Source organism: Mus caroli, chromosome 13 (assembly GCF_900094665.2).
Source record: "Mus caroli chromosome 13, CAROLI_EIJ_v1.1, whole genome shotgun sequence".
NCBI lineage: Eukaryota > Metazoa > Chordata > Mammalia > Rodentia > Muridae > Mus > Mus caroli.
This window is the reverse complement of record NC_034582.1, coordinates 68369801-68383992: the sequence shown is the minus strand read 5'-3', so window position 1 is coordinate 68383992 and position 14192 is coordinate 68369801. Positions and strand designations below refer to the sequence as shown.

General features: G+C 46.7%; 1 pseudogene; it reads right to left on the bottom strand.

The window, feature by feature from the left end:
- Positions 1-9278: 9278 nt before the first annotated feature.
- LOC110308547 lies at positions 9279-9774 on the bottom strand (annotated as a pseudogene).
- Between the last annotated feature and the right edge of the window lie 4418 nt (positions 9775-14192).

The window sequence follows — 14192 nt, the reverse complement described above, 5'->3', positions numbered from 1 at the left end:
GAGGCCAGCCTGGTCTACAAAGTGAGTTCCAGGACAGCCAGGGCTATACAGAGAAACCCTGTCTCGAAAAACCAAAAAAAAAAAAACATTTATTAAAAGTGCCTTGTGTCAAGCTCTGAAAGTGACAGGAGACAGATATTAAGCACACTGGGCCTCTCTGAAGCACACCTTGCAGAGTGGAGCAGAAAGAAGGTATCTGATAAAGAGGCAAAGAATAAAGGAAGGGAACTTAAGGGAACTGGGTCCACTATAGTTAATTGTGGCTCAGCTATCATAGCTGTCCTTCAGCAGTAGAGAGGCTGACAGGAGAAGGCCGATTAGCTGCCCCCACCTATACTGTAGCCTGGATGGTGCATCTAGTGCTGTGAGTGATGTGTGAAGCCTCTCCAAGATGTATCCAGCTCAGGAGAAAGATAGTTTCTCTTTTGAAAACCAGGGCATCTTTCTTAGGAAGTTAGTTTCACCACCCACCTCCATTTGCCTGGCAGCCAGAGAAGGGAAAACCAACCAGGGTGGGAATTCTCTCACATGCACAGACATCTTCTCGGGATCCTGTCCCTGCAGGAAGAGGCTCTCCTCCAATCAATCTCCTTCAGTTTTCCAAGGTCATTCTTGGCCCTTTCTCCCAAGATGAACTTCTGGGTCATATTTTAAAGTTGCCATGTATTGGTTCCTTATTGAGTAACTATTACGGATTAAGCTTGTTGCTTAATATCTGACAAAAGCAACCTAAGATAGGAAAAGCTTGTTTTGGTTCATGGCTTAGGAAGGGACACAGCCCATGGCAGTGGGAAGTCGTGATGATGATGTCATGAGGCAGTTGGTCACGTTGAGCCCTTCAGAGAAATGAGTGCCTGTGCTTGGCTGACTCCCACTATTTTATAAAGTGAGGAATTGCAGCCCGTGGGCTGGTGGTGCCACCCATATTCAAGATGAGTCTTGCTAGAAGGTGTGATGGCTTATACTTTTAATCTCAACACTTGGGAAACTGAACCAGAAAAACCCTGTCTCGAAAAGAAACAAAAATAAAAGGAAAAAAAAATAGCCCAGACAGCTCTATCCTTTCTGGACACAACCTCTAACTCACCATATCCCTCTGCTTGTAAGTGTCCCAAGAATCCACAAGGCTCTGTAGCCACCAAGAAGTATTAGTCAGCTGCTCACAGCCAATGCTAAGGAGTTTTCCATGGGGCACATCCTCGAATGGTTCACAGCCAGAAGTTGTCCATAGGGAGCGTCCTGCAGCCAGAGTCCAGGTTCCTGGAAATGCTTCTGTGGGCCTTGGGCACATCTAGGCTGGGGCCAGACAGGACTAACCCATGGGGAATTCAGTTGGTCCCACACAAGAGAAAAGTCTAGTGACTTTGTACAGTGACAAACAGGGAAATGGAATCTGCTTTACACAAAACCCCAATTTTGAGCAGTACATGGGGTGAGGATGACAGAGTGCAGAGGAGGCACAGGCAGTAAGTAGGAGACAGGTAGAGGACACGGTGTCAAGTGGGAGGCAGGGCCCAGGATAGAGCATAGTCCTGAGGAAACAGAGAGCTTCTCCAGTGTCTCCTCCAATTTGTCAGTGGGTTTCCACAGTTATTGTTTCTTTTAGCTTGTTCATTCTTCTTTCCATCTGAATTGTAAGTATGGGCTCATGCTATACCCCAGGCTGGTCTAGAACAAAATCTATAGCTCAGGGTAACCTTGAGTTCTTGGCAGTCCTCAATGACTGAGGGGACAAGCGTGGGCCACCATACCCAGCTCTCAATAAGTTGTCTCTGTTATGTCTCAGTAAATAAAGAAAACATTGATGATAATACATTGTCCTTCCAACACAGACATGGCCTCAGTGCCACACTTTCCTGGTCTATAATTGTAATCCCAATCTTGATGGCCAGCAGACTATTTATAGCTTCTGCAATATTTTGACTGTTGGTGAGGTCTGACTTAGCCCTGCAAGCGGCATACTTTTCTCAGAGTTCCATAGATCATACCATTAATCCCTTATACCCACTCTGTCCATTCAGTTTGTCTTTTCTGAAGGGCACCTCCTACTGTACAGAGCATTTTGAGCCTTGCTCAGGAAGACATTCCCCTGGCCATGTGATAGTACCCTTTTTGTCAGATCAAGACTCTAGAGGCCTCTCCAAACTAGAGGTGCCAATGCATGGATACTTGGATGAACCTTGAATGTCACCATGAGAGGCACAGGAGGCAGAGGGCATGGCGGTGACTCAGATGAAAGCAAGTAGCAGATCTGGGACACTTCGTCATGGGACTTCACAAGCAAGGAGGCCTCTTCATTCCCCAATCAGCCACAGACCCTGGCCACAGAAACCCAGCCTGTCAACATTTGTATGTCCTAAGGATCCACTAGAGTGTCCTACCTACCATACTGGGCAGTGGCCTCTCTACTGTTCATACCACCTTTGAGGCCTCCAGAAAAGACACTAAGGCATGTATGATCACTGCCCAGGCTACTAAGAGAGCTGACAGGGGCTTCAGGAACTTTTGAAAAGGCATCAGGCATCTCTGGGGCCACAAGGGAAGATGACACTTTCAGTGGCAGCAGAGGGAGGGAGAGGGACATTGCCCAAAGGGAGGTGAAGATCACAAGTTCTCATTTTAGGGAACGCCATGAAGAATTGTGAACTAGGCTGTTCCAGACCCTACCCCAAGTGGGCAGCTAGAATGAACCTGTTTCAACTTATTTCAGAGAGACCTTGGTAGAGCAGGACTCCAGGGCTGGCCTGGTCACCAGAATCAGAACCAGGCTCCTCTGACCTCACTCAGGGAGCATATCTAATCTTATCCCTGGAGGTGGGGAGTGTTCCAGGGTGTGTCTCCTTCTGCCAGGAAAGGGTTTTCAAGGAAGCCTGGGTGATCAAAAGGCAGGAAGGTGGGAGAGTCAGAGAAAGGAAGTCATAGAGAGATGCCAGAGAAACAAAACTATAGAGACTGAGAAGTGTGGGCGGAGAGACAAGGCTGTAACCAGCTACCTCTCTATAAGATGACAGGTGTCCCACCTACCACACAGTAGAGAGCCTTTTGGGCTTGGGGGAGTGTCTTAGGGCTTTCTTTTCTTTTTTTTTTTGGTTATTCGAGACAGGGTTTCTCTGTATAGCCCTGGCTGTCCTGGAACTCACTCTGTAGACCAGGCTGGCCTCGAACTCAGAAATCCGCCTGCCTCTGCCTCCCGAGTGCTGGGATTAAAGGCGTGGGCCACCACACCCGGCTGTCTTAGGGCTTTCATAGGGTGGGCTTTCCTGAGTGGAATGTGGAGGCAGTAAGAACAGTTACTACTGGATAGGTTAGAGATGTGGCCCATGGATTTATATGCTGGTTCCCCCAGACCCAGTCCAGCTCTAGAAAGTCAGTCTCATCGGTGCCCATTTTGGGAGGGTCTTTGTGTTTGGCTGCAACTACAGTAGGTGACAAATATCGGAAGCCCTGTCCAGATGAGGGCAGTAGAGTTTGGATGCTTAGGTAGACCTTGTTCATTTTTGGGTCCCCCATTCACTATTCTGAATGGAGATTTGTGTCATGTCTACACCTAATCAAGTGTTGGTAAAGAAGTCTGACCCTGAACAAGGAGACCCTAGATGCCAATCACAGGAAGTTTGAAGCTTGCCCATGGTCATGGTCTCCCCAGGACAGAAGGATTATGCCTGGTCAGAGACTTTCATCACCATCCCCCTGACCAGGGAGATGCTGTCAACTGTTCTCAGGCCCCGAAGCATTTCTTCTCCACGGGTGAAGATCAGCCAGAGCTGTGAGCCAGAGGCTGCAGATCTGGTGTGAGCCAGGGTCCCAGGGGGGCCTGTCTGGTTAGTTGCTTGTGGGTGGTGAGAGCAGAAGCTGTTGCTTCACACTGATACAGTGCCGAGAGGGAGATCCTGCCAACTCTCTTGTCCATTGTCCAGTCCCCACCCTGCGCCCTAGGTATTAAGGTGGACCAAATCCCAGCCAGCAGAAAGTTTGCGTGTACATGTTGTAAATATTCACAGATCCTTGTCAGTTTTGGAACTTGCCACCTACTATTAACAATTCCTGGATGTGCTCACCCAGCAGGAGGTCAGCCTTCCCCCCAAGGCTCCGTTCCCACAGTAACCAGCTCCAGCCAGTTAAGGGTTTTAGGACACCCTGCTGCCAACCCTGAATTCCCAGAAAAACAATTGGCCCCTCCGGAGCAGAGTAGAAAGGAAAAGGCAATCTGATCTGCCCTGGACCAGTCTAAGGCTTTCTGGACAGAAAAGGGAAATTCCACTTAAAATGGCAACCTTGCTTAACTTGTGCTTCTACGGGATTTCCTTTGATTTTGGCCTCCTCTTCTGGAAACGGTATTCTCTCTGGGATCTGTATCTCCAAGGCTCATGGGAGGTGCCTGCACTGAGACACCTCTCCTGGAAGTTTTGGACCTCATCTCCTTGTTCCAAGACTCTCATTTTGTGCTGGTGGCAGTGTTGAAAGTACCTTGTTGACCTGGGATGCTGAGAGAGGCAGAGTAGCCCCTCCCAACGCCTCTCACGGTCACTACTCCCAGTTCCAAGTGGAAGGGAGAGTCCCTGAGCTGATACTGGTCTGTTCGTGTCACTCAGCCTTGCACAGAAGGTGGGACACAGCTCAAAGGGAAGCAGAGTTTACACTTGAGCCAAACATGAGTGACCACAGCCCCAGAGCCCCAAAACACCAGGCACCAATGAGGAAATGATTTCACAAAGCTTTTTAGTTATAAATACGGTCATAAATCAAGGCATTTTCCAAATACATTGGTTCAGATACACGATGTATAGAAAACTGGGGTGGGGGGGATCGCCACCAGAAGTCTTAGATGTTATCTGATGACATTCTTAGCTTTTGGGTTGGTGAAAGCTAGTGCGGTCTGCTAAAGTGACACATTGCAAGAATTTATCTAATAGTCATAAGGACATTATGTGTGACACCGAGGTGGTGAGTAGCTAAGTATTGAGGGTGTTAAAGATAGCCCAGGATAATTTGACTCCAGAGCTACAACATTCCAAATCTCCAAAATCTCAAGACACTTTAGTCAGCTCAATAGTGTTTCGAATATTTATCAAAGGTGTGGCTTTTTTTTCTGTGAATTCACTGAAACAATGGGGAAAAGGTGGGGGAGACAGACAAGAGGGATTTGCCTCGTTCTGTCCACTAAATGCTGTAATTCTAAACTTCTCTTTAAAATGAGATCTAAACTTAGAGTCAAACCAATGGAACACATTAATTCTTGAGACACTGGAAGGAGTCAGCTAGTATCTTGGTTGTTTCTGACACTTGGCCATGGAAGGAGGCCCAGGAGAGCTGGTGCTTCCTTCCTTTCTGCCTCTAGAAGATTTTTTTTTTTTCCAGCTACAGGGGCCACCACAGGTAGGGGCCTGAGCTTTCCTGGGCTTTGGAGCAGAGACAGGCTCTGTTCAAACAAGTCCTTGGTGGGTATTCCTAGAGTCTACAGGTAGTTTTTCTTTTGGTATTGTACAAGGATTTTAATCCACCAACATGGCTACTCTGACTGGAATACAGACAGGTCCTTAGCACACACCTTTAATCCCTCTGGCTGCAATACAGACACACCCTTAGCACACACCTTTAATCCCAAATAATGAAAGTAAAGTTAGTTTGTAGAAGGAAGCACCCGTGTTTGAAAGTGATGTCTAATTAAGAAGCAGAAAAGTAGCCGGGCGTGGTGGCGCACGCCTTTAGTCCCAGCACTCGGGAGGCAGAGGCAGGCGGATTTCTGAGTTCGAGGCCAGCCTGGTCTACAAAGTGAGTGCCAGGACAGCCAGGGCTACACAGNAAAAAAAAAAACAAAAAAAGAAGCAGAAAAGTGATGAATTAGAGAGAGATTAGACAATAGGATATGCCTCTCACGAGAGCAGAGTAAAAAGAAAGGCTACTTAAGAGAGAGCAGTGCAGAGAGAGAAGGGAGGCAGTTTTACCAGGACAGTTGTACAGAAACATGTTGCAGAGAGAGAACAAGCTAGACACAGGTGAAGATGGGATGAGCCAGAGAATGAAGAAGCTAGAATATTAGAACATACTGCCAAAGTCAGTGTGAGGCCAAGCAGATCAATTCAGGAGAAGGCAAGAAAAAAGTCAGATAGACTCAGTCAGCTTGGAGAGGAGTCTGAGCCAGAATGGCTGAGTTAAATCAGCCAGTCAGAGATCAGAAAGAAGTAGGAATTGGTGAGCATATTCAGCCGCAAGTCTCAGAGACTGAAAACACTCTAGGACTAGATAAGGTTTATGGAGGCTAGAGGCTTCCACGATTAGGACTAGGTTAGGCAGACACAGTAAGCCTCTGAGACAATTATATCAGGTGAATAAAAGGTACTTTTACACACACACACATACTATATATATATACTCACTCATGAGACTGGCAAAAAATATAACCTTGTAGATGTATGTGGCCAGGGTCAGTTAGAACATCCCAAATGTTTTCTTGATGTATCACAGTCCTAGCTATAAACTTCTGTCTGTCTGTCTTTCTTCCTTCCTTCTTTTTTTTAGATTTATTTATTTATTTTGTATGAATACACTGTTGTTGACTTCAGACACACCAGAAGAGGGCATCAGATCCCATTACAGATGGTTGTGAACTACCATGTGTCTGCTGGAAATTGAACTCAAGATCTCTGGAAGAACAGTCAGTGCGCTCTTTCTCTCTCTCTCTCTCTTTCTCTCCCTCTCTCTTTCTCTCTCTCAAAAGTCAAAATCTTTAGTTAAGATTTATTTTATTTATTTTCTGACACACCAGAAGAGGGTATTCCATGAGGGTGAGCCACCATGTAATTGCTGGGAATTGAACTCAGGACCTCTGGAAGAGCAGAAGGTGCTCTTAACCACTGAGCCATCTCTCCAGCCCCAACTCCTGTCTTTCTAAGAGGTGCTGGAGCATCTCAGCTGTTCCTCTCTGCTCTTGCTCAGCACCTACAGGATGTGGTGGCATATTCCCAGTGACTGTGAAAAGGAACTTGGTCAGAGTGGGCTATGGGTGCTGGTGGGATCAGGCAAAGTCTGTTCAGGATGGGTCTACCTATGGGAGACACTGTGTGGTCAGTGAAGGTGGCTGGGTCATTGCCTGGGTTTACTGAGCAGTGGTGACCAGGACTTGGCTGTCAGTAGGCACATTACAGGTATTTGAGAACTCAGTATCTATCTTAGAGAATCTCAAGGTCACAATACCCAGAAGCTCTCAAGAGAGATCAATGCTGCATCCCTGGCTATACAACTCTCAGGTTAGCTGCTCAGCCCCTGGCTATGGCCTCCCTGAAGAAGGCCTGCCCAACAACAAGATGCATCGTTCTGATAGTCCACCAATGCCCTGGATAGCCAAGCCCAGGCCTAAGATTTCTGGGTGAGTGGACAAGAAGGCTCTGTGACAGGAGCCTACTGATGCAGTATTGAGGTGGGAGCATGGGGCAGCCAGGATGACAGGAGAGACCTAGGAATCCCAAGCAGAGTCCTTATGACCTAAGTGGACTGACTAATCTTGGGTGACTTGAGCTGGCTGGGGGTAACACTGCTCATCAGGGTTTCCATGGACCCTGTGTGTGCAGATGCCAGGTCCAGGGAGCTGGGTATTCTGGGGATCCCGACTCATCTTACCCCTGCCTAAGGGTGTTCCTCCATGTAAATTAGAGTGTCCCTCTGAAAGCATTAGTTGTAATTCATTGTCTCAAGTGACATGATGTATAAGGGCTACTCAGCCTGATGAGTGTGGGACAGGTCTGTCTCTATTCCCATGTTAAGGCAACACCATCCCCAGGGACCTAGAAAAATTTTGGCCAAACTTGCTCTCAGTTCTGCCCTTGCCAGCATGATCAACAGCCTACACAGGGCGGGCCCCCACCCAAGCTGTAGAAATCCCACCTTAGTACAAACTTTGTGTGAATATGCTCTGTGTTGGTGCCCTCTGCTGGTCCAATCATGTGGTTCTTCTAGCTATTTCCTGAGTTAGCCCGTCCAGCACAAAATCACAGGACTCCACTCCCTCCTCATTCCCTCCTCAGTGCTTTGAACCATCCCCATTTAAACCTCTCCTTCCAGTAGGAGGGTCAGAGCTGGAGTAGAGTTCTTTGGGGCCAGGAATACAGACTGCCCAGCAGCAAGTGAACTCTGTCCATATGGCCCTAGGTGGTTATTCAGGCTTGCCAGCAAGAAGCAGCCCCGGGGGAGGAGAAACATCCTCGCGTGAGTAACATTGCTAGAGGTGAGGTTGCCTGCCAAGTCGCTACTTTCCTACCCTACCCCCGTGGTTGACCTAAGTTGTCTGACTCTGACCCTGGATGACTTATCAAGGTTAGAGGTTTTGGTAAACAGGCCTCCCAAGCCTGCATGTGCAACCCACTCCTTACCCGCGACTCTTCCTTCTGCATTGCAACATTTCTGCCAGGCTCTGTTCAAAGCAGCACTGGCCTGAGGAGGCCAGCAGCAGCAGCAGCAGCAGCAGCAGCAGCAGCAGCAGCAGCAGCAGCAGCAGGGGAGCAGGCTAGAGACACAACCCACACGCAGCAGCCTGAAGTATTCTTTCTCCTTTAGGGACCTCCAGTTACTCCTCTTTGTTGTTGTTTTGTTGAGCCCCCTTTCCTTATTTTTAACTCCTCTTTTATTCAGATGCTAAAAGGAGGCTGGGCATGCTTTCTCTGATATTCTGGGATTTCTTGCTCTTTCTCTGATGTTTTTTCCCCCTCCCTGTGGGGCTGCCTGTCTGCCGTGTGCTTATTTGTCAGCCTCTACTCAGAAGATATGGCTCTCTTCATCCTTATCTCTCATCCAGGAAGCTATGGACATTTCCATCTCTCCACCTTGCTTGCCCTGCTTCTCCTAGTCTCCTCTCTGACAGAATATCACTGTGTACTCCTGCCTGGCCTGGAACTTGCTGTGAAGACCAAGCAGGTCTCACAGAGCTCTGCCTGCCTCTGCCTTCTTACTGCTGGGATTACAGCTTGCTCTACTGCTGATTAAGTTCACTCTTTCTAGTTCTTTCTGAGCCCTGGCTGACTGGTTCAACTCAACTGTTCTGGCTCAAACTCTTCTTCAAGATGTCTGATTCAAACTGACTTCTCTCTCTCTCTCTCTCTCTCTCTCTCTCTCTCTCTCTCTCTCTTTAAAGTCCCGTCAGTTTAATAACAATAAAAAACCCCAAAAGTGGAAAACTGAGGGCAAGGGAAATGACCCCTAGGCAGGGGCACGGGATCCCTGCTCATGGCACCAGGCCTGGCTGCAGGGTCCCCCGGTATTGCTGTTGCTACGAGGTTGGAGGGCAGCGATTGTCCTGTGGGAGCCACGGCCATCTGAGTCAGGACCCTCACTTCTTCTGGGGTGTGCTCAGCTTCTGCATGCCCCGGATCTTGTCCAGCAGGCCAGAGATGAAGGCCTCAGTGGGTTTGTAACAGTCAACTAACAGCTCCCTGACTCTAGCACCCCGGGTATCATCACTCTCCATGTCCAAAAGTTCATCCATATCTATCTCGAGCTCAGGGATCTCCTCCTCCTGGCAGTCGTAGAGTCGCGTGAGCTGTTCTAAAATCCACTCCTCCAGGTTGAGGCGCTTCCGTAGCTCCTTGCAGTCGGTGGTACTTGACAGTAACCTTCCCTTGCTGTCTCAGTCTCACCGGGCCATCGTCTTCTGCGCCCCCGGGGCCTTCGCCTGCAGCCCCAGGAGGACTCTGGAAGTAGACTCGGGGCCCTGTGCTGCCACTGCCCGGCCCAGGGGCCCGGGGCAGCTAACGCCGCGCCCCCCGCGGGGCCACTGTCCACCATGGCAGCCCCTGACTTCTCTCTTGGCCTCTGACATTTTGCTCTTCTTGGCCTCAAAGTAACTCTGGCAATCAGCTCTAATCTTCTGGCTCCTTCTCATTCTATGGTTCGTGTATGCTAAAGTCTGAGCCATGCCACAACTAAAAACAGGTCTTCTTCTTCTTTCTGTAAATAACACAATCTCAGGGTTCACAGGGTGATCAAATATCATGCAACAAGACTTGGAAAAATCAGATGAGTAATAGAAAATGTGGCCACACCTTGAAATCCTTGAGGAATGTATGAAAAGAAATGATGCTTAAGTTCCATTCACAAATTCTAGTTTAATTTGTCTAGAAGGGAACCCAAGCATTGGCAATTTCTAAACTTCCCGGATGCTATTACTGGGTAGTTGTGACGGTTAGTCCTGCCAATTGAGAGAATTACTTAGAAGACAAACCTCCAGGTATACCTGTGAAGGATCCTGTAAATAGTGTTAGCTTCTGAGGGTGTCTGTAAGGGGTTATCTTGATTATGTTAATTGACATGGCATAACTCAGCTTTGTGGGTAGAAACATCCCCTAAGCAGGAGATACTGTAAGGTGGGGAATGCATACTGGGTGTCTCTCTGCCTTCTGACTGTGAGTAGGTCGTAACTAGATAATGTTTTGATTTTCCCATCAGGATGGATGGTATCCTTGAACCGGAAAAAACACCTTTTCCCCCCCTTTTTTCTTTAGCTGCCTTCTTAGTATGTTATCACAGGAAAAGGATCTAAGACACGATATAACTCATGTCTTATGTCAATGTAAATTCATTATGCTGTTTGCTCTCCACGTATGCTAGACATTCCATCAAACCTAGGAATAGGCTAGGCAAGCTTCAAGGACAGTAGGTGCCTTGTGATAAGCAGAAAGAGTAGACGGCACTGCTAAGGAGTCCCGCTTTGGGGCTGGAGAGTGGTTAAGAGCACTGACTGCTCTTCCAGAGATCCTTGAGTTCAATTCCCAGCAATTACATGGTGGCTCACAACCATCTGAAATGGGATCGACAGTGTACTCACATACGTAAAATAAATAAATCTAAAAAACACAAACAACAAAAAGGAGTCCCACTTTGACAAAAGCCTTTACACAGAGTATTGCCTGAGGCCAAAGGGCAGGTTGGCCTGGTGCTCACTATGTAGTTCAAGTTAGTCTTGGGCCTTAGTCAACTAACATCTGGAAATTTTATGCAGTGGTTCTAGGGATTTTGCGCAGTGTTTGGCTTCTATATTTAGTTGAGTAGTTTGTGTCAGTTGTGGGTAAGTTGTTTTGGTGTGTGTGTGTGTATGAGTGTTCAGTGGTTTGGTTGTTTGTTTTCAGACAGTGTCTTACTCTATAGCCCTAGTATGCATGGAAGTATGAAGTATGAAGATCATACTGGCCCTGAACTCATAGAGAGCCATCTGCTTCTCCCTTCTGAATACCTGTTTGAAGGCCTGTGATACCTCCCTAAGCGTTGGCATTTTTGGCTTTTTTAAAAGACCAGGTCTCATGTCATTTTGTAGGCCAGTTTCTTCTTGAATTTGTTGCACTGTGGAGCCTGGCCTTGAACTTTGATCCTTCCACCTCTACCTCCTAACTAGTTGGATCGCGTGTTTGTGATACCATGCCCAGTTAGCACTTTGTTTTGTTGTTATTACAGGGTCTTACTACGTAGCTCAAGCTGGCCTGGAATTTTATGGGCCAAAAGTTCCCAATTGCTTTACTTGGCTGCCTTTAACCTTTTTGGAGGAGTATTAGCCAGTTTTTTGTAAAAAAAAAAAAAAAAAAAAAGCCTCAATTTGAACTTGCCTAATATCGTTAATGACAAAGCTCAAGATCTGCAATTTTTCACCAGATACACACAGAAGGGACACGTGCCTCTCCAGTTCAGTGCCTTAGGACACCCAGGATGCTTAGGTCTCTCACAACAAGAGTGGAAACTTGGAGGAAGGGAGGCTCTTGGGCTCTACCAGCAGAGTCAGAGTCCATATTTAAATAACAACCTTGGGGTGCTGGAATGATGGCTCAGGTATTTAGGACACACACTACTCCTGTAGAAGACCAGAGTTTGATTCCCAGGACCCATCCACCTCAGATATCTTTCAATTGACTGGAACTCCAGTCCTAGTGTAGTGCCAGGGAAATGTTAGTGATTCCCCCTAAAAAAACAGACAAAAGCCAATCTGATGCAACTCATAGCAAGGTCTTTATTCTATTTGAGCTAGCTCGGGCTTCCCCAATGCACCACTGTCACTGACAGTTTTAGTGGTGGGCGAGCCCCAAATATCTAGAGGGCGAGGCTTTATAATAAGCAGCAAGTGTGTGTGTGTGTGTGTGTGTGTGTGTGTGTGTGTTAAGTGTATAAGGATCTGCTTGGAAAGCTACTGTGGCCTTTAATATAATTGGCTCGTGCTGGGAAGTCATATCATAAACTTAATTTCTGCTTCCCTCTGCATTGGTGGTTGTTAGGCCACCAGTTGGGGTGGGCTTGTAACCTGGGAGTGCAGGTTTGTTGGGGGGAATAACCTGGAGATGCTGGTCTTGTTGGGGATTAGCCTATAGGCTAGAGCTAGGCTCAGAATTTGTTGGAGGGCAACATGGAAACTGTTAGGTACCGGCCTGTTAGTTTACCTGAGTTCAAACTTAGGTCAGGTTCACTAAAATGGAGTCTGAACTTAAAAGATTTGGCCTCTCACTAGGAAGACAAAACCTCTGGCAGCTGAACATTTGTGTGGATATTACATGAGATAGTAAGAACAGAGACTTCCTCTTGGGGCACTTTAGAGCAAGATCCGGCTTAGATTTGAAATCTCCCTCTTTCTCCCTGAATCTTCTGTCTGTTCATAGTCTGTGGTGTGTCTCTAGTTTGTCTGTTGTCTGTGTTTGACTCTGTTGTTGGTCCCTAAAAATGCCCGTGATCTATATTTATTGAACACCACAGAAAGCGTGTTAGGAAAAAGGAATGAGGAGCACTTTTTAAAAAACAGAAATATTGCCAGGCGTGGTGGCGCACACCTTTAATCCCAGCACTTGGGAGGCAGAGGCAGGCAGATTTCTGAGTTCGAGGCCAGCCTGGTCTACAGAGTGAGTTCCNCGAGGCCAGCCTGGTCTACAGAGTGAGTTCCAGGACAGCCAGGGCTATACAGAGAAACCCTGTCTCGAAAAACCAAAAAAAAAAAAAAAAAAAAAAACCCAGAAATATTTAACAGAGGTTTACAAGAGAAGTTTCTTTACTGGTCTAGGATTGCACTAGAAACCTCACACTGATGCTATCAACCTACATCCACATGCTGCTTTCAACACTTATGTGATACTTGTTGCCTTTAAGGTTGATTTAAGTCTGTTGGTTACTTTCAGCAAATGATCAATTACCCCCCCCCACTCCCCCCCCCACCCCCNTTCTGAGTCAAAGCATGAAAGACTACATTACTTAAAAGTAAAGTTATACATTTAGCTTTGGTTGTGAAAGTTGATTACATGGAGAATTTAAGGCATGGTAAGGTTGGTTACATTGTTTTTCTGAAGACATGTTATGCTTAAACTGGTTGACTACATAGTAGAACAGCAGATAGAATATACAATTTTAAATTACCTCAAGGTCTATTATCAACTTAGTTGCAAGGTTTGGAAAATGTTTAGTTTCCTTAAAGGCAAGAGGTATTTTCAGAAAAACATATTCACACACACACACACACACACACACACACACACACACACACACACACAAGATTTTAAAAATCAACAAACTTTTTAAGCTAGTAACTTGGGCAGTCCATTTGACAAGAATTTCTCTAAGGAGTCTTCCAGTTCTAATTGCCAATGTTTCTAACTTATCTCTGGGTCTGTCACCTAATGAGAGACGGAAATTAGCCTGTTTGCCTCATTGGTGGCCTTTTCTTATTCTTAGGCCTAACAGCTTGCCTGATTTGTCCAAGTTGTTCTTAGGAAACAGTCGTGCAGCTATGCTGCCACCTTGTGGCCATGTTTGGAAGACATGCTTAACATAACTAGAAAAGGGGTGGGAAGAAGAGGTGGGTGGTTGAAGCCAAGTCACATATATGATATGGAACTACACCAAGCACATTAACTACAAGTGACTGTCAGACATCTCAGCCTGCACCACAGAGAAATGCCCAGAATGCACAAGGTGGATGGAGAGAAAGTCTGTAATACAAAAGTGAAGCTTAAAATGTTTATTACACATTTATTTATTTACTTTGTGTGTGTGTGTGTGTGTGTGTGTGTGTGTGTGTGTGTGAGCATGTACATGTGACACAGCTCAAGTGTGGAGGTCAGAGGACAGCTAGCTGGAATCAGTTCTTATCCCGAGCTTTTGTCCCCACCGGCAAGAACACACTCAGGACAACCGGAATCTTCTGCGGCAAAGCTTTATTGCTTACTTCTCAGGAAGATCCC